This window comes from Manis pentadactyla, chromosome 8, assembly GCF_030020395.1.
Source record: "Manis pentadactyla isolate mManPen7 chromosome 8, mManPen7.hap1, whole genome shotgun sequence".
NCBI lineage: Eukaryota > Metazoa > Chordata > Mammalia > Pholidota > Manidae > Manis > Manis pentadactyla.
The window spans coordinates 51,832,583-51,860,324 of record NC_080026.1 but is presented as its reverse complement, the minus strand read 5'-3'; the positions used below and the strand labels follow the sequence as shown (position 1 = coordinate 51,860,324).

The 27,742-nt window shown below is 39.4% G+C and overlaps 1 long non-coding RNA gene across 2 annotated transcripts in view; it reads right to left on the bottom strand.

Moving 5' to 3' along the window:
- The window catches only part of LOC118929299 (uncharacterized), a 67,830-nt gene extending 45,037 nt beyond the window's left edge, over nt 1-22,793 (bottom strand). Inside the window, exons 1-3 of one of the 2 annotated variants that reach the window (XR_008998851.1) lie at nt 19,782-22,793; nt 5,675-5,768; nt 406-481 (exon numbers count right to left, since the gene is read on the bottom strand). This is a non-coding gene — a long non-coding RNA (uncharacterized LOC118929299). Of the gene's footprint in view, nt 1-405; nt 482-5,674; nt 6,884-19,781 lie in introns of those variants that run through there. The other variant, XR_005031536.2, reaches the window with a different exon arrangement.
- Between the last annotated feature and the right edge of the window lie 4,949 nt (nt 22,794-27,742).

Sequence of the window (27,742 nt, the reverse complement as noted above, 5' to 3'; positions counted from 1 at the left end):
TGGCTACCTCCAATACTCTCATTGTGTTGCTCAGTGAGGTGAGTGTTGAGCTGGCTTTTGGAAGAGGAAGACTGACCCGGACAAAGGGACAGGACAGTGCCTGGCTGGAGCCCAGCACAATGTGTGCTGAGGGATGTGTGGGGATAGTGGGCAGACAGGCCTGCCCGGAGCAGCGGGGTTGGTGTGGGGGGAATGACAGAGATGGAAGAAAAGAAACAAAGAATGTCTGCCCAGCATCCTCATTTTTTTTTCTTTTTGGTTTTATGGGAAAATGGTGAAACTCTTTATTGTAAGCAGCGATTATAGAGGGTGGGAATAGGAAAGAAACCACAGTGAATTTTTTTCAGGACCGAAAAATGTTTTCCCCAAACAAAACAAGTTAGATTGAGAAATTCAACAAGGTACCTTAGGGACCTGCTGGCTTGCTGCTACCCCAAGGCTCGCCTTCCCACAGGTGCTTCTCTCAGATGCCGACAGCCACCTGGGAGAAGAGGACACTTCAACATTTCAAGACCCAAACAGTTCTGGTTCTCTTTTTGCAAAGTAGTTTTTGTTACCTCCTATAATGACAGTTGAGTCCTTTGTGTTAGCACCTCTGTGGGCCTAAGCAGCACAGGTGAGTGGATGCCCCCCATTTACCTGCCCAGTGAGCAGACTCCTCCTTCAGGCAGCTTCAGAGCCAGACTTCAGTGTGGTCCTCCTGCATCTGGTGCCCTGGGGGTGGCAGCTGCCCTGTTACCTAAAAGGTGCTTTCCCTGAGCATGGCTGTTCTCGTCATTAAAGAAACAAAGGGCTTCCCTAATTATAGGACTAAACTCTGCCTTCAAAGAGCACAGGAGGGAAAACTGGTGCAGGGGGCCTGGGTGGTCTGGCTGGTGTTAGTTCTTCAGCAATGTGATTCAAGAAAGCCATTCATTTCAGCTTCTCTTTTTTTTTAAATAAAAAGGTAGGAGTTACACTGATGGACAGCAACTGTAATGGGGTTTGTGGGGGGGACTTGGTGATGGGGGGAGTCTAGTAAACATAATGTTCCTCATGTAATTGTAGATTAATGATACCGGGAAAAAAAAGTAGGAGTCCTTCAACCTTTCTCAGCAAATTGCAGTGATTTTTAAGTGAATAAAAAAGTCAGTAGTCCTGCATGTCTCTGCTGTCAGAAACAATGTATCTGATGACAGGGAAGTACCCCCAGTCTGGAAAAAAAAAAAAATCACTGCTCTGCTCAATTGCACATTGAGGGCTCATATTTTTATTTACGGAACATTCTTGTTCTTAGCCATCTGATTTTTGTTAAACCACTGGATCCAAATCTAGTCTGGTCTTGTGCCTGCAGACCCCTTTAATTAGCGTGATATCTTAAACTGTTTTTAAATTGAGGTGGCTGTGCTTCTGTTTCTTATCTGCAAAGCTGGGCACTGAGACCATGTGCGCAGCTGCAAGGAGGTGAGATTTTATCTGCCAGCTCTCTCCTCTCCCTGTCCCAGTACTCTGCTGGGGCTGGGCAATGAAGCCTCGGTGGAAATCTCGGTCCTTGACCCACCCTGGGTGCTGGGGAGGTCTCGGTGGGCCCAGCCTCAGCACCTAAGCAGAGTGGGCATGAGCCATGGGGCAGAGATGCTGAGGGGCTCCAGCTCCCGGATTCTGCTTCTGCTAGCTGTGCATGCTGAGGCTGCCCCCATGTTCAATGGGATGCTCCTCTGTCTCTGATAAGAATCAAGGGCTGGCCTACTGTCGTGCCACGTTTCACATGTGGGAAGGAGGTGCTCCTGACCTCTCTGAAGGCACCTCAGATCCTGGACCTTTGCAGTCACTGATGCAAACCTCCATGCTAGTGACTCTCATACCTGTCGCTGTCAAGGTGATGGTTGAATCCAAGTGCCACCAAAGCTCTCGCACCAGACCCTGCCCACTCCACCACCACCATGTCAAATGGATTAATGACATAGGGTGGAGCGCCTTGCACCCCCCTAAAGGCCAAGTCCATGTCACTATAAGGTCCTGCAGTTGTTCACCATCACAGACACAAGGTTTATTTCAAATTCCATTTCATTCATTGGCCTCTTTTCCCAAACAGTCTCCGAAAGCATGCTGTGAAAGCAACTTGTGGAGTGGCCAGGCTTGTGCACTGATTCAAAACAGGATCATGTGGGCAAGAACTGCCAACTAGACATAGCAGAAATGTTCTCAGCAAAGCCTGCAGTGGAGGGTTGGGGTTGGGGCAGGAGTATGGGAGAGGGTGACAGCTCAGCTCACTTCTCAGGTGGAGCAGGGACCTGCTTGTACTGAGAAGTTGGATAAATGGGCTTCTCCATTTTCTCTCCTTTCCAAAGCTAAACATAGCTTCTACCCAAAATCTAGGTCACTGTCATCATCTACCCAAAATGGATACTCAAGGAGAGTGGATCATATACAGGAAGTAAGAGTTACTGGAAAGTGGTGAGAGATCATTTAACAAATGGTGTCAGAACCACTGGTTAGCCTTTTAGAAAAATAAAGGTGAGCTGATTCTTACTCTTTGCTCCCAATAAATTCCACCTGGATAAAAAATTTAACAATAAAATTTGAAACCGTAGGATTTAAAAATCATAGGTGCATTTATTGGTCATCTCTGTATAGGGAAGTCCTTTTTAGCAAGGAAGCCATAAATTTTTAAAAAACATAAATTTCATACCATGAAAGTGTACATACTTTTGTATGACAAAAAGAACTTTTAAAAAGTGATCAAACAGGAAACATATTTGTAACATTTGTGAGAAACACAGGACTAATTTCCTTAAATTACAAAGAGCTAGTACAAATGAATTAAGAAAAAGCAGAATAACCCAATATAAAATTGGGCAAAGACTATAAATGGGTAGCTTATAGAAAAGTAATACACATGTCCAATAAGCACCTTCACTCAGAATTAAAGACACATATCCAAGTGATGACAGGATGTCATTTTCATCTGTTTGGCAAAGATTGTAAAGTTTTATAATAATTACTGCTTGTGATGATATGGAGAGAAACAGGTATTTGTGAATATTTTAATGGAGATGGTGGTCATTTTGCCAATATTAAGATTCTTCTAAGAACAATTTAGCAATACCTATCATAATTTTAAATGTACATAACCTTTGATCCAAGAATTCCACTGCTTGAATTTAGCCTGCAACTATATTGGTGAAATTATGCCATGACATAAATGCACATTCCAGCATTGTTTGGAATATCAAAAAAGCTGGAATCCACCTAAATATCCATCAGCTGAGACTGGTTAGAAAATAGAACTCTATGACACAGATTCTTAAAAAGGTTAAAAATTGATGGTTGGTCTTGATACAGAGGATATTTGATTTTTTAGTAAGTAGGGAAAAACAGCAGGGCTCTGGGCTGGACAAGGGACCTAGAAATGTCTGACACAATTTTTAAGTTGTGAATCCCATTCAAAATCTCTTGAGCACATTCCCCAACATATGTTTTTATTTATTTATAAATATATGTGTGTATTTTTATAGATCTTAAAAAATATGTATTTTTATATATTTATAAATATACGTGTATGTATATACTTATAAATATATATGTATATATATATGTATTTATAAAGATAAAGATAGCACAAAAGGAGTGAACTAAAACACAAAAAATATAAGCTCTAAAGTTTTTCCTGCCCCCATAAATAGTTGTAGGGACCCCCCTCAGGTGTGTGCACTGACTCTGCATTATAGTAAAGGGGAGTATATAACCCTGGCAATTTAAGAATCTATCTGCAGGTTCTTTGATACACCTCCCATTGGAGGTGAGGTCTATGCCTTGTCCCCTTCAAACTGGGCAGGCTTTTGCAGTTGTTTTGACCAATAGGATATGGCAGAAATGACAACATGTGATTCTGAGTCTAGGTTAGGAGAAGTGATACTGTTTTTCTGCCTTGTCTCTAGAATACTTGTTCTTGAAGACTTAAGCCACTAAGCAAACAGACAGACTCTCTCGGCCATCACGGTGCTGTGAGGAAGCCCAGACTAGCTAGCACATGTGGAAAGACCATCCAGAGAGAGACAGATGCCCGGCCCCCAATTGCCCTAGCCTGTGTCCGACGCAAACCTGTATAGCAGTCCCAAGGCAGACTACTCAGCTGAGACTTTCCAACCTCCTGACCCCTCAAAACCATTGGGAGATAAGAAAAGGCTATTTTGCTTTAAAAATCTCTGGGTTTTAGAGTAATTCAATACATAGCAACAGATAACAAAAACAATCATGATCTGAGATTTTCACATATGTGTGTGTGTGTGTGTGTGTGTATACTATACATTCTTGATATAGAGGATATTTGTATAAATTCAATCGTACATGCATATTTTCTATATAATTTGCATAATTTCGGGGGAGTAGAGAACAGAAGAAACTGCTGAAAGTGGTTATTTTGGGAGTGGTAGACTGGCAGACAGGGAGGTCATCTTTGTTAAAAATTGCTTGCATGACCTATAATTTTTTTCCTTTGGTATCTTTCAAGATTTTTCCCTGGCCTGGGAGGAGACATATTAGCCTTCCCAAAATCTGGGGACATAAGATTCTGTACAATACAAACTTTGGCCAAACAATTGTAATGTGCTTAACACCATCCGAAAACAACCCTAGTAGCCTCTAAGGTCAGACCGTGTCAGTCCATTTCCTGGCTCCACCATTTCCTATCCTCTCTCAACCTCAGTTTTGTCTCCTATAAAGTGCAAACAATACCAGCACCTTCCCATATTAGTTATCTATTGCTGCATAGCAAATCACCCCAAAATTTAGCAGCTTAAGATAGTCATCATTTATTGCCTTACACTATCCATAGATTAGGAATCCAGGCATGACATAGCTGGAAGATTCTGGTTCAAGATGTCTCAAACTGGCATCTAAGCTGCCATCCCATCTGAAAGTTTTACTGTAGGAGGCTCCTCTTCCAGGTCCATGCACATGGTTGCTGGCAGGCTCATGGACTGAGGGTCCCAATTCCTCCCTGGCTCTTGGCTGGGGATCTCCCTCAGTTCGTTGTTGCATAGGCCTCTCTACCGGGCTGCTTCCAGCATGGCAGGTGGAGCACCCAAGATGGAAGTCAGTTCTTTGTGATCTAATCTTGCAAGTGACCTCCCGTTACCTCTATCACACTCTTCATTAGAAGTGACTGTATAAATCCAGCCCACACTCATGGGGAGGGGACTGTACTGGGAGTGAATGCCAGGAGGTGGGGACTGTCAGGGACTGTCTCAGAGGCTGCCAGCCACAGCACCAATGAGGTGGTGGGAGGACTGGAAGAATTCATGTCTGAAGCGTACAGCACTATTTGAAGTGTAGTGTTTGCCCAGTAAATGGAAAGCCTTATTGTTATAGATTCCTGTACTTGTTTAACATTAAATGCCCAAGTATGTGCCCTTTTCTGCAACAGATTTACAATGGAATTTCACTGAAGGCCTTTTCACCACCAATGTGCTAACTCATCCATACAGAAGTTTTCTTAGAATCCCTAGGGCAGCTTCGCTCAGGAGCAGTCCCTGCCAGGCCTGATAGCTGCTGACCATCTCAGAGCTTTAGACCCCTCCTTAGAGCTCATTTCTGCAACCACTGAGAATGTATTCAGCATCTACAATAAACAGGAATTTAGGTAGGAGCTGCAGACCCCACAAGGAACCAGGTAGATGTGGCTGTTGTGTACATGTTGGTGGGACATCCAGACAGAGAAAAGGCAGCTTCAGCCATTCCTGAGGGATGAGTACTATTCACAGGGAAGGTAACAACCTAAATGATTGCTGGGGATAAATGGGAGATTTATTATTATTTATTATATCTCATTTCCAAAGTATTTAATTTATTTAATTAAAACACAGGTACTATGTTATATCTATGAAATGTACTCACTCAGGGTAGAGGCAGGAAAGTAGACTTCCTGCCACCTTTGTGGGTTTGGGTTTACAAGGTCAGTGACGCTCTGGTTCCCTTGGACACTTGGTCCCAGGGAGGACAGAGCTTGGACTCCCATGAACACAGTCATCCTCCAGGGGTGTGCAGCTACTCTTCCTATGGGAGTATCTACACAGTCTCAAAAGTATATATTTATGCATTCAGCAGCTCTTCTATGAAAAACAAGCAATCACTACTTTTGGGTGCTCACTCTATGGCCTGTATGTTATAGTCAAAGCAAAAAGACAGAAACTGTGGATTCTGTGGCAGTTTATTATTTCTTCATAGCGACCATGGACACCTACAGTGGACAGCCTATGATGAATCTAGGCTGTGTCTTCTGCAGAGATTCAGACTTATGTGGCCACAACAATCCATCTGTGAAAGGGTGAGAGATCCAAGTATCATGCCGGATAGCAATAGCTTTATTGAACAAAAAACCTGACAAAGTGGTCTAAACAAAAAGATGTCTATTATCTTGCATGACAAGGAATTTGGAGATAGAGTAGTTAACTCAGAGGTTTAATGCTGATATCAAGGACCCAGTTCCTTCCTGCTTCTCCATCCTCAGCATTGTTGGCTTTGCCTTCCACCTTGTCTCTTCATATTTGCAAGATGGCTGCCACAGCTCCAGACTCCACAAGCCTTTCATAACAGCACTGAGGCAAACAAATTAGCCACTAGACTCTATTAGAAGTTGTGTGAGTGCCTCTCAGGAGCCAGTGACAGGCCACATTTGATAAACTTGATCTTGGTAAGTGATAGAATCCATAGGTAAAACAGTAGGAACGAAGTAATGAATTCTCTTATTTACCTTACATTATATGAGTTAAGTCATGTACTTACTAAGTGATCCTTGTATTAAATGCTTTTTGGATCCACCTATTTGAATTTCAAAGAATGTGTTTTCTCAATTCATTGTCTCCCAACAAACGTCCTTTTAAGAAGGACGTGTCTTCCTCTCATAGTCATGTCCAGCCCAGCATAAGGAAAAGGTCAAAAAGAAGACCAGCAGAGTAGACTGGAATCAATTACAGGGACAATAGCAATCTATCAAAAACACTCAGAAAGAGCAACAGAACATAATTACAAAGTGCAAATGTTCTCAAAACATTTTAGACATTTTCTCCTTACTCATGATTCCCACTTTCTGTGTGGGATAACAGGCAAAGAAAAAGAAAATTACTATATGAGGCATACTCCCTAAAGTGAGCTGACCCAGAGTCTTTGTGAAGTAAGGTGGGAGATAATTCATAATTACATATAGAACAAACAAACCTTGGTACAAAAGTAACTCCTTATCTTACCTAAACTATGGTTTTAAAATTAATTCAGTCAATCAGTAAGTTTTTTTAGCACCTACCCAATGATAGGCATTGTTCTAAGCTCAAGTTTTTTCGTGTTGCCCTAATTTTCTCTTTGTTAAATTTATACTCAGTAAACACTTATCAAAAACCTATTGGATTACAGAGCTATAATTTGTAATCAACCATGCATTTCTGAAAAATATTGATAAAACTTCAGTTGACAAGATCAAGAACTCACAGAAAATGGGGGGCTTAGAGTACAAAAAATGAAAATAGTATTATGGGTGAGTATTCACACATATACACATAAACACACAAATATAAAACAAAACTTCTGGAGGATGTATCAATTCTGAAACAAGGTCTGCCAATATTGAAGGCCTGCTCTGCTGGAAATGTTTTATTCTTAACCTATGTCAGGCATTCAGTATATATCTGTGGCATCATGATTTTCTAAGACATATTCTTTAACAAATGCTATGCTATGCAAGCTGTGTGTTCTTTTATGTTTATAAACTAGTTCTTACTGGCTGGAAATGTTAATGCCTTCTCACACTCACAGTCTCCCTTATTTTATTTGTGCAAACTCAACAAAATCTTGTGTAAATGTATTAGTCAGCTCCATTGCATAACAAACATACCCCAAATCTCAGTAGCTTATGGTAGTAATTTATTTCTCACTCATTATACAGAGGGCCATAGGTCTGCTGGGCTCTGTCCCATGTGTTTCTCATCCCCTGAAGCAGGTAAAGGAAGCAGTCCCTACATAGAACTTGCTGTTTTCTTGGAAGGGGTCAGAAGATCAAGAGACCAAGCTGATCCACACAATCACATTTAAAGCTTCTGTTCATAATGGCACATATCATGTCTACTCACATGTCATTCAAAGTAAATCACCTGACCAAGCCTGACAAGAAGTATATGTATATCCTCCACGGGTAGGGATGTACAATCCTTTTAAAGGAGAAGGAATAAATTTGTGTGAACAATATATAATCCACCATAGTCAACACCTGGCTATTTCCCAAAATATTAAGGAGCTTAAGAGCACAGTTTTTTTTTAGACCTACCTTTCTGTTCATTCACTGAAGGATAAAGCAGGGACAGTTCCCCAATCTTGGCACACACAACCCAAGGGAAAGGAAAGTCATTGTTAAAGGAGGCTGATCTAAGCCCAACATTTGATAAAAGATCATATTTTAAAAAATTTTAATAAGCAAATATAAACCCACATTATTACAATACCAAGCTTGTTAAAGTATTGCCATAGTTCATTCAGCATTATGCTGATCACCTCACTGGTGTCCAGTTTGTTTTTAGTTTTCTGGGATTTGAAAACCAAAAGAAGGGAATAAAGTGATGAATATTAATGCTAATACTTGTATAATGCTTTAGAATTTCTTTAGATAGCACTTCCTCTCTATGAGTAACAGTTACGAAAATGATGAGCACAGCCAAGACAGACATGCAATACTTGAAGAATTAGAATCAGAACTAGGAGAGGAATGACAATATTTGCTCTTATATAAAGAGTAAAATTATAATGTTACGTGTGACCTGTCATTGCAGGGACCTAAATCTTTGCTGGTATACATTTCTGCCATTTGTCATGGAAAAGTGGAACCTGCTGTGTTCTTGCTTTCTTCCTTCCCTCCCTTAATATATACTAACTATCTGCTATATGCCAGACACTATAAGATGAATATCTCATATTTAAATGTACACACACCAATTATTTCCACACATATGACTTTTCACTGTAACTAGGGATTTACTTCTAGTCATAAAAGATGGCTTACCTTATATTTCTTCCCATAAAGTTCTTTCCCATTATATGACTTCATTCTTTCTGCAGTTGTCTTAAAAGACACATTTTATGATGAGAAAGATAAAGTGAAATATTTCTGAAGACCCCCCCAAAATGCACTAACTAACAAGATGACTACTTCACTTCTCAGTCTCTGGTTCCTTGGGATGATGATGGATGGATGGATGGACAGATGGATAGATAAATGAATAGATGGATGGATGGATGGGATAGATGAATAGTTATAGATAGATGACTAGATAGATGGTTAGACAGATAAAGAGTTTCCCATACTCTCACAGTTGGTGTAAGAAGAGGAAGGGAAGAAGTCAAGGTAAAACAGTGGTTTCAGTGTTGTCTCATTGTCCTACTTCTAATTGGAGAGACTTGTCATGCCAACCATCTATAGAAGAAAACAAGAGCTATCTCAGTTTTGTCATTGAAATAAATGGTCATCTTAAATATTGTCTCTTCTTAAAGAATATGGAGCTCATTTTGACATTTTATAATAATGGCTAATGTCTGTGACCATTCAGGAGATGTTATAGGCTGAATTGGGTCTCCCAAAATTTTTATATTGAAGTTCTAACCTATAGTGATTCAGAAGGTGACTGTATTTGTAAATATGGTCTTAAAAGAGGTAACTAAGTTAAAATGAGGTCATTAGGATAGGTCCAAATTCAATATGACTAGTGTCCTTATAAGAAGAGGAGATGAGGACACAGACCCCCATAAAGGGAACACCAAGTGAGGACGCAGGAAGCAAATAGCACTGACACACCAAGGAGAGGGACCTCAGCAGAAACCAGCCCTGCTGACACATCAGTCTTGGACATCCAGCCTCTGGAATTGTGAGAAATTCAGTTTCTGTTGTTTAAGCCAACCAGTCTGTGGCACTTTATTATGGCAGCCCTAGCAAGCTAATGTAACAGATATTAAAAGTCCAGTTTGGTTCAGTTTGTCTGAAAAAGAAAACAGGACAGTATTAGCAATACATACATCCACACGAAGAGGCAGCAGAGTCAGGTGGTTCTCCTCTTGTCCTTGTCTGTGCCTGGCTTTACCTCACTTGCTCTGCTACTTAAGAGCAATGTGGCCTTGAACAAATAACTTAACCTCTTTGTGCATAGGTTTACACAAATGTAAACTGGGTAATAGTATGTATCCCACCAAGTTGTTATGAGGATTAAATGAATTGGTGTTTGAGGCACTTAGACTAGTGCTTTAACACATTGTGACTGATATGCAAACATTAAAGAATTTGGAAAATACATGAAAGCCAGTTTATGGCACCCTTTAAAATTCTTACACATTTAAAAAGATTCTAACCATAGAGTATTCTTGTTACAGAGAGGAACTATCTGCTAATGGCATTCAGTTTTCACCTGTGCATTAAGTTTGGGTTTATATTAGAAGGAACATCTGCAATCAATGAATATGCTCTGACAGTGACCATGGCAACCTCCCATGCACCTTGTCAACAGTGATTGTGAACCATTTCTGGTGAATATTTTAACATTTGCCAAAGATTTGACAATTGCTGGCTTTTCCCCCAACACTCATTGCAATGAGTCCGTGTCTGCTGAAAATGTTCACAGGTGTTATTTGCACATGACTTGCCACAGAACTGGGGTAAACACTACCTGATTTCTACTGGTAAAACTTTAACACAAGATAAACTTGCTGACTGCAAAGTGCACCACATGATTGTTCTGTGAGTGACAGCTGATATAAACAGTGTCAGGGCAGCGGAGGCCTCCCAGGGTCCAGGGACCAATGTGTGGATCTTTCTGGAAGGCTATTCCAGCTGCAGTCTGTTCCTGAGTTGCTTTTGCTTGTTGGAGAGAATTGGAGGAAACAGGACCAAGTGGTAAATCAGGAGCATTGCAGAGTTGCACGTGACAGAGTTTGGTGACTAATTGCGCTCAACCCAGTGGCTGTTAATACTCATGACAGTTTCTGCCAGGAAATCCTGAAGGACTGGCAATTGCCTAGATTACATTTTTGACAATAGCGTCTGAAACAGAAATGACCAGTCATGGAAAATGTATCTTATATGCCAACTGGGAAAAGAAGAAAGTGTCTTCAACAGGGAGATAGCAACTGAGAGAGATTTCTGAGGGTATTATTTTTCTGTGATCAAACATTATGTTCAATACATTGAGAACATTTTTATGAGCACAAAAATCACTGAAGGAGCCTTGAAGTAGTTTTCTCTCCTGTCAGTTCAATCCAGCGAGCTATTCAATTTTCCAAAACTTCAAGGTGCTAAAGAAATAGATCATCTGAATGTAAGCGTTTGAATAAATGATAACCAGCCTCGTACAACTGACAGGGGTGGGGTGGGTAGGTCGACAATACTTAATATATTTTTATTTACATAGAACTGAGCATCATATAACCTCACCCAGAAAATTGCTTAGAAACACGGAATTCTAAAAAATTAAATTTTTTCTTTATTATAGGGGAAAGAGCCCTTAGGCCCTGACTCAAAAAGTATTTGTGTTTATTGTACAGATAGCTCTCACCAGTGTGTTGTTTTCACTTTCATGCCCACAGCACTTTAGAAATAGAAAATTAGAAATAGGGAGAGAGCTTTCTATAGACAAACACGCTAATGAGAAGTGACTGCTGGCAACCCAAAGAAGGAGGAAATAGAAAATAGTATAAAACAGACATAAGAATCCAAAAGGCACAGTAATTTGGGGCTTCTACGTGTACAGGCAAATATCCCTATTTATTTCTATTGCCTAAGACATGATTTTATTATACGGTCACATTAGATCAATTCTCATTACGATGACTTCAAGAAGGACCAAGAAAAGGAAAAAAAGATGTTAAAGTTTCCTAGACTCTTTCAAAGCAGGAAAAGTTGAATTACATTTTAGAAAGTTTTTTCCCCCAAATGTCCTTATGTCTCCTTTCTTTTCTCTTCCTCCCTGCCTCCCCCCCTCCCTTCCTCCTCCCTAGAAGGCAGCTTTCCCCAAGAAGAGCAGCTACTTCCCCAAAGACAGCCGGGGATTTTACGGTGCTTGTGCTCTTATGTGCCATGTAAAGATGTGCAATTATTACATATCACATGATTAGTATGATTCACGTCCTTCAAGAGTCATTTCACATTTTTTCTGTTTCTGAACAGTTAAAGCACTGTGAAGGATACTATTACTTGAAAGGAGAAGAATTGAAAAAAAAAGGCCGAATGGAGGGGATTGTCTGGTGAGGATATGAATGAACATTACACCGTCGGTGCAGTAGGTAGGGAAAAGAGGGTTTCCTCAAGGAAACAAACAAAATTTCACTGTCCACAAACAAACAAACAAAACAGAATCAGACTCAAATCCAGAGAACAAACTGGTAGTTGCCAGAAGGGCAAGGAATGTGAGGATGGGTGAAATAGTCAAAGGGGATAAAGAGGTACAAACTTCCAGTTCTAAAATACCTAAGTCATGGGGATGAGAAGTACAGCATAGGGAATACAGTCAGTAACACTGTAATAACTTTGTATGGTGACAGATGGTAACTACACTTATTGTGGTGTGGATTTAGTTCTGTATTTGTCAAATCACTACATTGTATACCTGAAACTAATATTATATGTCAACTATACTTCAATTTAAAAAATTTACCAATAAATCTCAATGTACTTTAATAACTGGAACTGATTTTTTTCTAACAAAATTGAGAAAAAGCACACTTCCCTCTTTATAAACCAATCTGAAAATGGAGTCAAAAAATATTTTCTGACAGCTTCCCATTTTAATAAATGACAAATACTCATAGTTACAAAAGAAAGAAAGAAAATTTCACTGTCTCAGTTACTTTTGCTTTTAGCGTGGCTCCCAGATAGACTTCTAAAACTACTCATTGTTACCAAATACTCTTTCAAAAGATGAAGAGCTGAAAGAAAAATCTAAGTCACCTCACCATATGGTAGATAAAACACATTCATATCTTCCCAAGGAAAAGAAGTTTAACTTTGGCAACTCGAAAAGCAAGCCTTTTCAATGGTGTCCTTCCTTTCTTCCCATGCGCAATACCCACATGCACACACAGACACACACACCTTGTCATGCAGGGAACATAAACTGCAATATCTACCCTTTACTGAGGACTTTCTATCAGCCAGGCACTGGGTTAAGGGGCAACACCTAACCACACCCCTGTGAGTAAACTGAAGCTTGAGGAACTAAAGTAAATCTCCTTAAAGACACATAGCTTGCAAACAACAGAGATGGGATTTGAAACCAGGTTGGGTATAACCAGCAGGCTATGCTGTCTCCTAATAGGGTTTAAATGTTTAACCCTGTAAACGACTCTCATTCTCCCAAGGGGCAGGGAAGGGTTGAGAAAAAGAGCCCCTTTAAATGTAAAGAGCTGGGATATGTGCAGGATCCTGCTCTGCACAGGGTGGAATGGCTGAGCATGCTGGCACTGTTTAATAACTGGTACATGGCTTCTCAGAGTGACTCACATGAAACCAGAAGTCAGGGACTGGGAAAGGCCGTGGCTGATGTGGGAAGAAGGCACATCTGGGAGGCTTCTGCAGCAGAATACCACCTGCTTATGTGTTTCTCTGCTTCTGTGTTCACTAAGTGGCTCTCTGCAACAGTGAGCAAAATATTTACAATCAGATTCACCCTTTTCAACAGGGGCTCCCAGTAAGCACACCATATGGACCTCAGGGATGTGCTCTGGGCACAGGCCACTGGCAGTCATGCAGCAGCCTTAATTCTTGGGGATAAGAGGCTGCCTCAGCTACATCCTCAATGGCTTTTAAGAACATAGCAAGCCCCAAGTATCTGACTATGCAGGGATCGAGCCAGGTAATCCCAGAACCCCTGCTTTCTCTATTTTGAGGTACTTAATGAAATGCAGATAAAGCAACTGGAAAAGAGAAATGTGTAAATTGGAGAGAGATGGGGAGAGAGAGAAGGGAAAGGAGAGGGAGATTGACTTTGCAAATTATCAGGTTGTCAACCTAGCATATAGAGAAATACAGCAACCATTGATCAAGTTGTCAGCACTTAAATGGGATGCTAAGAAAGTACTAAGCCCTACAACTATAGAGCAAAGCAAGCCCCTTGGACTAACACAACTTCCTTCTGAGGCAGAATGGCAGAGGATGAAGCTGTCAGGGGGCCAGGACAGGAGCCTACAAAAGCTTTGCCTGCACACTTCAGTGAGGCCCAGGGTAGCCCTAGGCCTGGGGGGCTTTGACATTTGGCCAAAGTTGAAACTCCTTGGCAGTGAGCCTGGGCAAGTCTGTGCAGCCTTCAGGAGCATCTCATTCTTCAGTGACATGTAACATTCACAAGTACACAGAACAGGAGTTTCTCACCTTTGCCATCCAGAACCCTGCATCATTGGCCATTGAGGTCCTCTGGCTCCTGGGCATGAATTCAGTGACAAGCACATTAGCAAGTGCTTAAAAGACATTAGCTGATTGAATTAGTATGTACTCTGTAAATATCCATTCAATGATTGAATCATTAATATGTGAAAATACAGTGTTTAATCATAATTCTCCCCCTCACTGCATTAAAACCAAAACAAAGTGCCCATGTTTCTGATTTGGGGCAGGGGGTAGGGAGGGGTGAAGAATCTGTCACTTAAAAGGAACACACATGTATATCATAACCTTAAAGGTTAATATTTCTGTTATTAAAAACAATACAGGCTCATTGTAGAAAAAAACCTTAAGATAGTGAAAAATATGAAGAAACAATCTCGTAATCCTGTCACTTAGAGATAATAAGTTAACATTTTGATATGTTTCTCTCCAATTTTCTTCTGCATATCTACATAAACATTCAAAGTTATAATTATATGGAATATGTGGTTGCATATCTGCCTTTTTCACTGAATGCTATAGGTTGGGCATTTTCCATTATCAATAACTATCTCCAAAAATAGGATTTAAAAATATCTACAAAGCACTCTATCATATGAATGGACTATGATTTATTGAACTATTTCCCTATTTTTGTATACTGAGTTTGTTTCTAACTTTTCCTATATTATACAATATTTTCAAAAATTCTTTTTAAAACATATAAGGATTAAGATCTAAAGGAAGTTATAAGGAGAAATGACAGGTTTTTGGTTTGGAGTTTCTATGTTTGTTTTTTAGCCCTATTGTCTCATTCCTTGAAGCCCAGGCCAGTCTAAGTATCTGTCACCTTTAGAGTTTAGAATTTATCCTGCATATCATGCATTTCTCCTGCACTCAGGACCACTCATCCTATAGATTCCTCCATCATCACTGGTCTGTGTTGTGCTGCCCATATCTAGGGGCCTGTCACCTGTGGTCTGATAACCCTGAATAGAACCAAAGCAACCCTGAGAAGGAAGAATAAAGTGGGGGGGATCTCGCTTCTCAACTTCAAGCTCTACTACAAAGCCACAGTAATCAAGACAATTTGGTACTGGCATAAGAACAGACCCACAGACCAGTAGAACAGAATAGAGACTCCAGACACTAACCCAAATATATATGATCAATTAATATATGATAAAGGAGCTATGGACATACAATGGGAAAATGACAGTCTCTTCAACAGATGGTGCTGGCAAAACTGGACAGCTACATGTAAGAGAATGAAACTGGACCACCATCTAACCCCATACACAAAAGTAAATTCAAAATGTATCAAAGACCTGAATGTAAGTCATGAAACCATAAAACTCTTAGAAAAAAACATAGGCAAAAATCTCTTGGACATAAACATGAGTGACTTCTTCATGAACCTATCTCCCCAGGCAAGGGAAATAAAAGCAAAAATGAACAAGTGGGACTATATCAAGCTGAAAAGCTTCTGTACAGCAAAGGACACCATCAATAGAACAAAAAGGTACCCTACAGTATGGGAGAACATATTCATAAATGACAGATCCGATAAAGGGTTGACATCTAAAATATATAAAGAGCTCACACACCTCAACAAACAAAAAGCAAATAATCCAATTAAAAAATAGGCAGAGGAGCTGAACATACAGTTCTGCAAAGAAGAAATTCAGATGGCCAACAGACACATGAAAAGATGCTCCAGATTGCTAGTCATCAGAGAAATGCAAATTAAAACCACAATGAGATATCATTTCACACCAGTAAGGATGGCTACCATCCAAAAGACAAACAACAACAAATGTCGGCGAGCTTGTGGAGAAAGGGGAACCCTCCTACACTGCTGGTGGGAATGTAAATTGGTTCAACCATTGTGGAAAGCAGTATGGAGGTTCCTCAGAAAGCTCAAAATAGAAATACCACTTGACCCAGGAATTCCACTTCTAGGAATTTACCCTAAGAATGCAGCAGCCCAGTTTGAAAAAGACAAATGCACCCCTGTGTTTATTGCAGCACTATTTACAATAGCCAAGAAATGGAAGCAACCTAAGTGTCCATCACTAGATAAATGGATAAAGAAGATGTGGTACATATACACAATGGAATATTATTCAGCCATAAGAAGAAAACAAATCCTACCATTTGCAACAACATGGATGGAGCTAGAGGGTATTATGCTCAGTGAAATAAGCCAGGCGGAGAAAGACAAGTACCAAATTATTTCACTCATATGTGGAGTATAAGAACAAAGAAAAACTGAAGGAACAAAATAGTAGCAGAATCACAGAACCCAAGAATGGACTAACAGTTACCAAAGGGAAAGGGACTGGAGAGGATGGGTGGGGAGGGGGGATAAGGGAGGGGAAAAAGAAAGGGGGCATTATGATTAGCATGTATAATGTGGGGGGAGGCATGGGGAGGGCTGTGCAACACAGAGAAGACAAGTAGTGATTCTACAGCATCTTACTACGCTGATGGACAGTGACTGTAATGGGGTTTGTGGGGGGGACTTGGTGAAGGGGGGAGCCTAGTAAACATAATGTTCTTCATGTAATTGTAGATTAATGATAACAAAATAAAAAATAAAATAAATAAAATTTACTAGATTAAGTAAATTCATTTGTTTAATACTACTTTGCAAGAGAGAAAGGTACTAGTTGGGTGGGTCCACATGTGAGCTGGACACTTACAACTATTATATATGTCACCCAAATATATGGTGGAAACTCAGCTCAGATGTGGACCCACCCAACTAGTACCTTTCTTTCTTACAAAGTAGTATTAAACAATCATGCTGTAGGAGGAAGCTGGAATGTAGAGAACTTGTAGTGTCAGTAACTGATGAGGGGCAAGTAGAGCTTAGATGAAGGGATGGACAGCAAGATTCAAATAGGGACAGCAGTGGGCATGTGTCCTGTGCTCAACCGAATCTTCAGGGAGCTAAGGGGGCCAGCTAAAGGTTGGCCCATTAATGAGTACAAAACTGGTAGTAATTCTAATGGAAAGGGGAAGATCAATTATATGTTTGTTGTTTTTGAGCCAGTGATGAGATACACAAGTGGAAATGCCAAGTTGGGCAGCTGAAATCTGAAGTCAGAATTTGATGCAAGGGTAGAAGGGGAGAGAGATTTGGAAATACTATTCTAGGGACCACAAACAAAAGTAATGAAATGGACAAGGTCTCCAAAGGATCCATATGTCTTGGGCAATGTGTAAATTAAAAATATGAAAATATTCAAGGAATATCTAAAATGAATACATTGAATTTAACAAAATCAGTCATCATTACCAGGACTGTATTACAACTTCAGAGGTTCCTAGAAATGCCATGGGTGTTTTTGTCTTTGTGGGCCCCTTCCTTCATTAAAAGTAAAAGTCAAGCAAACAATTAAATTAAAAATTATATTCTGTCACTGCAGTGGAATAAAGCCAAATATAACCTAGACTGAATTAATTATGATATATTCACAATTGTTATATTTTCTTCCTTCTTATTTTAAAAGAAATTAAAATCAAAACATTTTCATGGATCCCTAAAAGTATCATGGGCTCTCTTGTGCCTAATGCTGTGAATAATCCAAAATAATGGGTAATGTTTTAAAAATCATGTACAGATCACTTCAGAAAATTGTGTGTTGTGTGTGTGTGTGTGTGTGTGTGTGTGTGTGTAAGGGGAGGTCCGCCTCTTTTTTTCTTAGTATTATAAGCTTTTCTTTGTTCAGTAAAGTGGTCCTGAACTGAGACATGTGGCAGAAGGGATTCAGGGTGAGACTGAACCAATGGTTATCTTACTTGACTATGTCTAAGAAAGAAGCTTTATTTTTGAGATGCTTTTTCATTTTATATCCTCTTAGGAGGATAAGATCCCCTTATTAAAATACATCTTGTACATTCCAAGAAGAGTTGTTTTCAGAATAATTGTGTCTGCCTTTAATGTTTTAGGGGCTTAATTTCTAAGTCTGTTTTGTGAATAATGTGAAATTTAGATCTTGAAAATGTACTCCCCCCTCACAAAACTGAAAACCTGAAACAGGTATAATTTAACTACAAAGAATTTCGGATCTTAAATGAAGAAACTGATGGATACTGTGAAGTCAGAAGAACTTAAAGGATTTATTTCATTGTGGCAGAGGCTCCAACGAAGAGCAGCAAGGCTTCAAACACCAAGAAAATGACACAAAGGGGCAGAGATGAGGAAGTACTTCAGCATCAAAGTTCAAGGCAGTGCAACAGACATTTATTGAGCATCTACTATGTGCTGAGTGCTAAAACATCCATCCTGGACTAAGGGACCTGAGGGAGACAGAGAGCAAACAGATAAGGCACCATACCTAGGGACTTCTTTATTTTTAAATTGAAGTATAGTTGATATACAGTACTATATTGGTTTCAAGTATACAACATAGTGATTCACCAGTTATACACAATATTAAATGCTCACCCCAACTATCTATGAATATAGAAAGATGTTACAGAACTATTGACCATCTCTATGCTGTACTTTCATCCCCTTGATTAATTAACATATGAGATTGTGTACCTCTTTATTTCCTATACCTTTTTCACCCACCCACCCCAACCCCTCTGGCACAGTGACCACGTGTCTCTCTGTCATGGTAACCATTGCCTCTGAGTCTACTGCTGTTTTGTTCATTTTGTTTTGATTTTAGATTCCACTATAAGTGAAATCATATTTCATTTATTTGTCTTTCTCTGCCTGTCTTTTTTCTTAGCTCCTTCAAATTCAGGTCTTGGATATTACTTTAAAAGCCAAAGCTAGAAAAAGAATCCAACAAGTAATATCAAAAGTGGCAGATTATCCAAAAAGGATTGGAGAGATAAGTGTCACTTGGAGACAGTCAAAATGAGGTCACTGGCAGCTTTGGTAGCAACTGCTTCCTGCGGTGGAGGGTGTGGAGGGATGCTGAGTGGCTGGGGTTGTTCCCAAAGAAGGATCCAGAAGTCAGACCAGGGGAGGTTGAAGAGCGAGTTGGTTATAGAACAAGTGCCCACTTCAGCCTGATCTGGAAATACCCAACATAACAAAAGCCCGTGTTCACTGAGGGCTTGCAGTGCGCCTTGCACTGTTAAGGCATTTGGCATGTCATTTAAGCCTCCTATCAACCTCTGCAATGAGCAGTTTTTACACCCTTTCACAGATAAGGACATTGAGGCACAGAAAGTTTAAGTAACTTGCCTCGGATCACACCCCTGGTAAAAGTGGCAGAACTGGAACAAGAACCCTGGCTCTGCCTCCAGGTCCTGGACTCTCAACCCCTGGGTGATACTTACCCATAATGAGTGGTCACTGGAAACAGTAAATCCCACTAATTTTTTTGGCACTTAGTTTTGTTGTTATTGTATCAATCCACAGAGGCAAGTGAAGCACAGAAAAGTGATTTACCGGTGTTTACACAGTAATATGGCAGCAGAGGCAGGACTGGCAGCCATCACAGAGCATGAGTTGCTTTCCCATGACTTAAACCTCGGAGTGGCTATAGTCAGGGATTTGGAGCTCCTAGTATCCTGTGAAATAGAGCCAGGCAGCCAAGGGGAAGCTGGGGCTCCATTAAAAAGAACAAACATTTAGCTAGTCCCTAGCACGTATCTCTCTCTGTATTCCTGGTGCCCCAAAAGAGGAAAGTTTTACTTGAGAAAACTGATTTCTTTTCTCTGAACATCCAGAAAATGCTGAGCTTTCAAAATCCTTCCCCATTAGGCCCAGATGGTCTTGGGTACGCACCCTCCACTTTGGCTAGACAAATGGAAAACTCATTCTGAACCAATGACATACTAAAAGATTTTTTTAAAATACTATGTATTAATTACATATAAAAATATAATGCAATAATGATTATACACACACACACACACACACACATTAGTCATCTTGGTGTTTGCTTTGAGTTACTATGAGGAAAAACACAGCCTACGCATAAAGGGCTTTAATTTGCTTCTTTTTTATCAAAAGCTCATGACATTGCTATATCAGTATGGAGTGTGTGCCTGGCCTATTGGCTTTTCTCTGTCCAGTAATGAAAATACATGCCTTAGAAATGTGTGTCCTTGGACAGAGAGAAAGTGGCAGGACAATAGTCACAATGACCGAGTAATAAAGTTAGGCTCTGGTTTTTGTGACTACAGTAATTGTTACTTCTATTACTGCCCAACTCAGGGGAAATGGCAGGAGAACATCCATCAGAGAAGCTAAAAGAGAGACAGTGTTATCTGCTGAAGAAAAATAGTATGCCAACTTTGGCTTCATTATGGATACCATAGTTGAGGATAAAGAAGTGTACATCTCTATCCCCCCAATACAATCTGGGTGTGTCTTTTAAAAGAATCTGTTAACTAAATTTTAAAAAAACTAATACTACTTAAGTATTTCAGAGGAACTTACTATTTTCTTTTGCAATCCTCGGGAAAGTTACAGACTTAATAAAGTGTGAATAATTTTATAATAATTTATATAAGTTTATAATTCTGAATAATCTCCTCTTAACTTATCTCTTTTCTAAGGGAAACAGCATTCCATATAAAATGTTCTTAAAACTCAGTGACGGTGACAAGTGGTCATTAGCAATAAGAGATGATATTATAGAGAATTAACATGGAAAGATCAAATGTTCTTTTCCATTATTTTGAAAATGATCTTGGGCAGAGAGGGACTGATGTAAAATCTCAAGGCTCTGCATTTATCTGTGGAAGTCATCTCCTCATGGTGTCCTAGTCTGAAACTCACTCAGACTGCCTGGTTTTGTTCCTTGAGCTCAGTCTATGCGGTTGTAGCTCAAAAATGCTCTGAGTTCATGTGTGGTTAAGAAGAGAATTTACCATGGTCATTTCCCCGCCTGACCCATCTATTATAAAACAAACTGTCTACAATGATTTGCAAACTTTGTTTTCTTTCAGGACAACCCAACAAGCTGCCCTCTCCAGTGCTCCATTGTGGGGAGTAGGGGAGGCAGGGTTGGAGAGGGGGCAAGTGTGGGACTCTGGCCTTGGAGGTGGGATGTGGTGTGATGGTATTCATCCCCAGGGGCGCCTGAGGATGTGGCACTGGCTGTGGGCCAGGTAAATTGGAGGCAGTCCTAGAAGTAGGAACATACATCATGCTTAGTAAGATCTTAGGTTGTAGTGGCTGCCTTGAGCCTCCAGATATTTTTTATAAAGCTCTTGGTCATGAAGCGCTCTTTCTGCCTCTGTTGCCATGTTTTCCCAGCTGGACCTCCACCCATCTCCTGCTCTTCAGAAAGTTCTCATTCATTCAGCCCAAGGGTATCTCACCAGCTTTTCTGAGGGATGCTGGAAATTTCAGCAGGAGTCCTGGCCACATAGAACATCAAGCTACCTGAGCTTGTTGGTGAAGGTCTCAAATTGGAAATCTGTGCCTTTAGATGCTGTGCTTCCTTATTCCACTCAAATTTGAAGAAATGTAAAGAAACATATTTGAATATGTGAAACTGTATAGGAAAAAATCCTTATTAGAATGCATTTTCTGTGATTGAGACTTCTTCACCAAATCCAACAACAGGAGGATTTAAAAACAGTTTTGTCCAAAGACTGGAATCCACCCACTGTCCACTCTGATAAGCCAGTGACCTCTGAATCTTGTTTTTCTTGTGTTCATCTTCTGCTCACCCGGGGCACTGGAGATTTCTTAGCATTTCCAGATGCTGTTTCTCAGACTGGTTATGACTGGAGTCTCAACTCTGATACACTTCAGAGTTCTTGTCTGTGGGCCAAGGTTCGTGCTTCCAAATTCTAACCAAGTTATTTGTTGTTTGTGATTTTGACTTGGTTGTGGTTTTGTTGGTCACTTTTCCTTTGGGTGAGTTTAGAATTCAGTTCCTCACTCTCAAAAGCCCTAACTGGAAAGGAAACTGGACACACATTCTCTGGAGCAAAGTGTCCTTGGGAAACTCTCACAAGAATTGGGCTGTACGTGTAGAGCTCTTACTTTGTGAATATATTTGTATTTGATTTGAGATCGTTTCCAGATTTTAATAGTGCCTCATTAGTCAAAGAGTAAGTCTTTGACTGCACTCTTCCCTCTGTCCCCTGCCCCCAACTCAGTGGTCTCCTCCTGACTCCTGCTTTCCAGCTGTCTTCCTAGGTACTGTCAAGTATGGCCCACTTTTCTCATGACCTTCACAATGTGAAATCTGCAGCGGCAAAATGATGCCTATGATAATGTAAAGAGAGCTTAGAACAACCCAAACTAGCAGTATAAAGTCCAAAATATTGACAGTATTAGTTTGGGTGGGCCAGTTATATTCAGGGATAGCTATGAAATTGTGCCATCTGAATCAGTAAAGCATTTTTCACAGTAGGTAACAGAAAGCAATATTATGAGGAAATCACACTGGATTTCACTTTCTGGTTTGTTGGTTTCATTCACTAAATACTTAAACAAGAATATAATTACAATTTCTAAGATGATTGTGTAACTGCTCTGCAGCTTGACAATATACCTCCCAACACTCCACAATAATACAAGTGGCATATATCTGGTGGGTCACCCATTAAACAACTGTAACAGATCATACTTCTGGTTAATTGTTAGTTCCTTATGACCTTAGACTTTGCCTGTGTATTTAATAACACCATCTGCTGTAGATTAACAATCCTACCTTTTTACATGAGGATTACCATTCCTACTTCGTAAACAACAGTGTTCAATCAGAGGTGTTGAAACTCTGCCATAGAATTATTTAAATTATACTACCTATGGAAAGCGAAAAGAACCTGACTTTCTTCCCTACGCTGGTTTATTGGCTTCACCTAAAATATCGGAATTTATATACACCGTAATAAAAGCATTAAAAAGATTTACAAGTTGTATTCTTGGTCTGCAAAACGATGTGCTTTAAAAGAACTCTGACTCTGTTATTCCTGTCCTGTTTGTCTTCTTCCAAACTAGTTTCTCATTGCATATAAATCTCTGGGAAATTTCCCAATAAAACAGACAATTAAAAAATAATTCCCACAAAGTGAAATGAGATGACACCTTTTTTTTTTTTAAACTATCACCCAAGATCATGTCTCTCTGTTTTGGGGCATGTTGAGAATCCCACAGGTGCTCAAGAAATATCAAAACATCTACTAACATGTGGTCTATAATAAGGCAAATGTTGATGGAGTTTTAAATCAGTTACCTTTGTTTGGGACTTGCAGATAGTGGCACCTGAGAAATGAACTTTGGTGGTGGTAGCAGGGGGAAAATTTACTTTTAATTTAACCAGTCCATGACGTACAATTTACTAATGGGGTGTAATTCTCCAGTCCATAAACCAGAACTTCCTAAAAACAGGGCCTCTGAGGGATGGGAGAACTGGCCTGCCTCTGACTTATATCTCCTGTGGGAGAAGGAAGCTTTCAGTCTGGAGAAGGAAATTCCATTTACTAATTCATTGATTTATTCATCCCTGAATCCATTCTCAGCCTTCATCCAAAAGGACCTAAGGTGAATGGAAATTGCTGTTTAATTTTACTAGGGAAATAACAGCTCTTTCAAGGTGAAAACTTTTTCACAGCATGGTGACACTACTAAGAAGCAGGAATGAGCACTGGAGAATAAAGCATTCTAGATAATGTGTGCCTGATTTTGAACTGACTTTTGTTGAAACTGTGACTGGGCTCAGAATTGACCTTTATAAGCCTAGCATTCATACAATCTGTAACTTTATGCTAAAATATGGACACTTCATGAAGTGTGGGTTTGTTTTTTGTTTTTTTTAATTACTTGGAACTAGGGAGGTTGGCCTGAACACCTACCACATGAAAATAATCAAGAGGTCATCGACCAACAGAAAACAGCTTCAAAAGTATGGAATGTAGAATTCTGAGCCTAAACCACTTGACAGCATCCCAAAAAGGCATGTCCTGACATGTTTTCAGTATAAGAGTGCTTCAGCATTCCAGGCTTTTAAAAGAATGTCTCCTGTTACAGCTAAAAGGGGTTGTGTAGCCTTTCCCACACTCTGAATTCACCGAACATAGAAATCTGATTCCAAAACAATCATTTTTAAATCTATTGAGTACTCTATATGTAAAGTGAAGAATATGGCTGTTTTTTGCTTTGTGAAAGATAATTTAAATGAAACATCTCCACATAAGCGCTTCCCATCACAACCATTTTGGAAATATATAGAATTTGAGCAACTTCATTTTTTTTCATAATCAGACCCAAATAAATGAAAGCCATATGTTATAAACATAACGTTTCACTATAGTTAATAACGTCACAACAAATTTCAAAACATGAGAATTCTGATGACTTGCTCTCATAGCATCCTTTATAAATTCAGTATATACCCAGCAAAGAAGCCCCACAGCTATTATGCAGTAGAATCCTGGTGAGAATACAAAAAAACCTCAAAACAAGTTTCCACATCCTGCTGATCTATTCAGCCAAATGCCTGTCAGTGCATGGAACTTCTTTGTTTGGGACTTTTTGTTTTCCTTCCAATGAGATCCTCCTCAGTACTCTGGATGGCCTGTGGAAAGTATATTGAATCTCAGATCATTTTTATTTATTGATTTACATGTATTTTTAATATTTATAAGGTAGGGAGCTCTCCTGTGGGAAGAAGCATTTTCTGTAAGTCTTGAGACATTTTAGTTGGGCCTATTAATGCTGATACAGATGCTTTATCCCTAACTTAAAGTATAGAGTGTGGTGTAGACACTCCTAGCCTGGAATCTGAGCCCAAACCAAAAACACACATTCTCAGATGATGTGATGATCTCATAGCTGTTTAACCTCACAACTTTATTTGGATGGCACAACGCCCCCAAACAATGGGCAGGCACCTACCGGTCATTTTCCTGTGTTGTTTTGTGATACCATAAGTGTCAGAAGAATAGTGTTGGACTTGGGTTTGTCAAAATCTCCTGTATTCCCATTATTCCCATAGACCATATCATATGAAGGGTCAGAGCAGAAATCGCATCAAGTTCAGCACCTCGTCTTTCACACAAGAAAAACAAAGGCCCAGAGTGTCCAAGTGAACTGCCTTAGGTCACATGCTGGGTGTATGAAGACAGCCTATGGGTACTCAGCTATCTCCTGTGCAGGTATTCCTATGTATGTAGAGAAGAACCTGTGAAGAAAATAGAAATAGGAGGCAGCCCACCAGTGGGCTAGAGAAAGAACTGCAGTTTGGGAAACCTGAATTCTAGCTGTGGTTAAGTGCGCATTTTCTTTTTCTCAGGGCAAATTTCTTTGTGCCTCAGTTTACCAAACTAATCAAGTGAACAGACACTGACATCTTAGACATTTTTAAGAATAATAAATTGGTCTGATGATGCAAATATAGATAGAATAAACACAGTTTGAAAAATGTTTAAAATCTAGCTATCTCTTAAATGCTAAGAGATAATGGCCCCCATGAAGCTCACATGTGTGTAGTCCCGAGAATGTTTCAAAATCAACTTCCTCACTCAAGAATTTGCTTGAAGGGTTGAGGAGGCTTGCCAACAAGTCCATCAAAATTATTCCTATTTGCATTTTAGCTGTCTGTGACAAGCTTTTTAGTAAACACACTATATTTAGGCAGTCACTTTAGGAAACCTATTTCTCTATTTCTGTCTACCAGGGCTCTTTTGCTAGGGCTCAAATCCAGTCTGCCTGCTCCATGTTTTCCTCTCCCCTGTATGAACTTCCATTCTGAGTATGAATCTTAATTCTCTCAATGGTTTTGCATTCCCCTTGGTAAAGAGGTATTACCATGTGGACACAGGAATAGATGAGCCAATGCATACATTCACTCCAGTTAATAAACTGCAGTCCACGAATTAGTTGTTCAAACATTCCTTCCTTCTTTCTTTCAGAGGGCAATCTGTGTCTCCTTTATATATAAAATGGACCAAAAAAGGAAAAAGTTTGGAAAAAGAATTTTATTGTTAAATGTTTAGATTTTTGGGTATCACTGGACTGTCAGCTATACACACAAAATAATTGTTTTAAATAATACTACTTATTTTTTCTTTTGCTAAACACATCAGACTAGAATAAGTAAGCCACTGGAACAGATTATTGAAACCCCATTGGTAGGGGCCAACTGTTCCTGTGGATTGACATTCTTTTGCAAAATCTATTTTGCTCTCATCAAGAGAAAATCAGTCCATGTTGGCTAATTTCTGTTTCATAAGAAAAGGTAACAACAAGAACTTATTTGAATAGGTTATAATCATTTTGCTTCTTTTAGCCCCTATGTAACCATGAAATTCTATGAAATATCTGACTTTACTTTTGTTCTTTTCAGTGTCTTGTAGCTCATTGTATTTATGTGTCTGAGTGCAAATAGCCAGGATTGGAATCTTACCGATAGGAATTAAATGATTTTATGAGATGTTCCTTTTTGTTTTTAAAGAAATAGGTCATAAAAAGTTGGAGGTACAGTATTCCAATTTGGTGAATGTCCAAACCATAGCCTCACCTAACTAAATCTCAGAATTAAATCTTTTATTCTAATACCAACATTAAATTTATCTAAGGTTCTTAAAGACCAGCACAAGATGGTTTGACATTTAAGGAATCCCATACTAGGCAAGGCATGGTGGCAACTGTCTGCCATCTCCCTCTATTTGCTGTGATTGCTTACTTTTCTTTGGATTGCATGTCCTGTGAACTTTACTAGAATTTTCTTTTTTCCTATAAATATAGATAGAAATAAGCAAATCTTAACACTCTTTTTGTAAACACTCACAAATATTAACACACTTTTGCTAGGCCTCTAAACTGTACTTACATGATTTTTTTAAATGCAAAATGCAAATATGGTTGTTAGACAACAGGATTCACATCTGGATTTCAGTTCTGACACTCTCCTTTAACGTTACCATAGACAAATCGCTTAATCCTTTAATATTTTAAGTTTTAGTTTCTAAAAAAGGATGACAAGATATTAGAATGTTTGAAATATCTTTTCTGAACATCTGTATGAAAGAAATAATAAATACAAAGCCCTTGTATTATTCTTAATCTTTTAGAATTTTAACATTTTATATTTTTTCAGTTCCCTTGTTATTGAATATGTATGTAGGAAAGTTACACTTTTAAGTAAGCAAGTTAATGAGAGAAAATGTACCATTTTAATATTTCCAAACATCTATAAAGTAGTTCACTATTTTGTTAGCATCTTCCTAGTGACACCTTTTAAAGGACTCTAGTGAGTGTCTTAAATGTTCATTAAACCCACATCCAGATATTTTTCCGGAAAAGTAAATTTCATCATGCTCTTCCAAAAAGTCAATAGGAGGGTTCTGGCATCAAATTGCTATTGAATCCCTTCCAGTTCTACAAATTTCCTTGCAGACTGAGAGAGTGTGTAACCTCAATCTCTCCTTTGTCTCTACTTT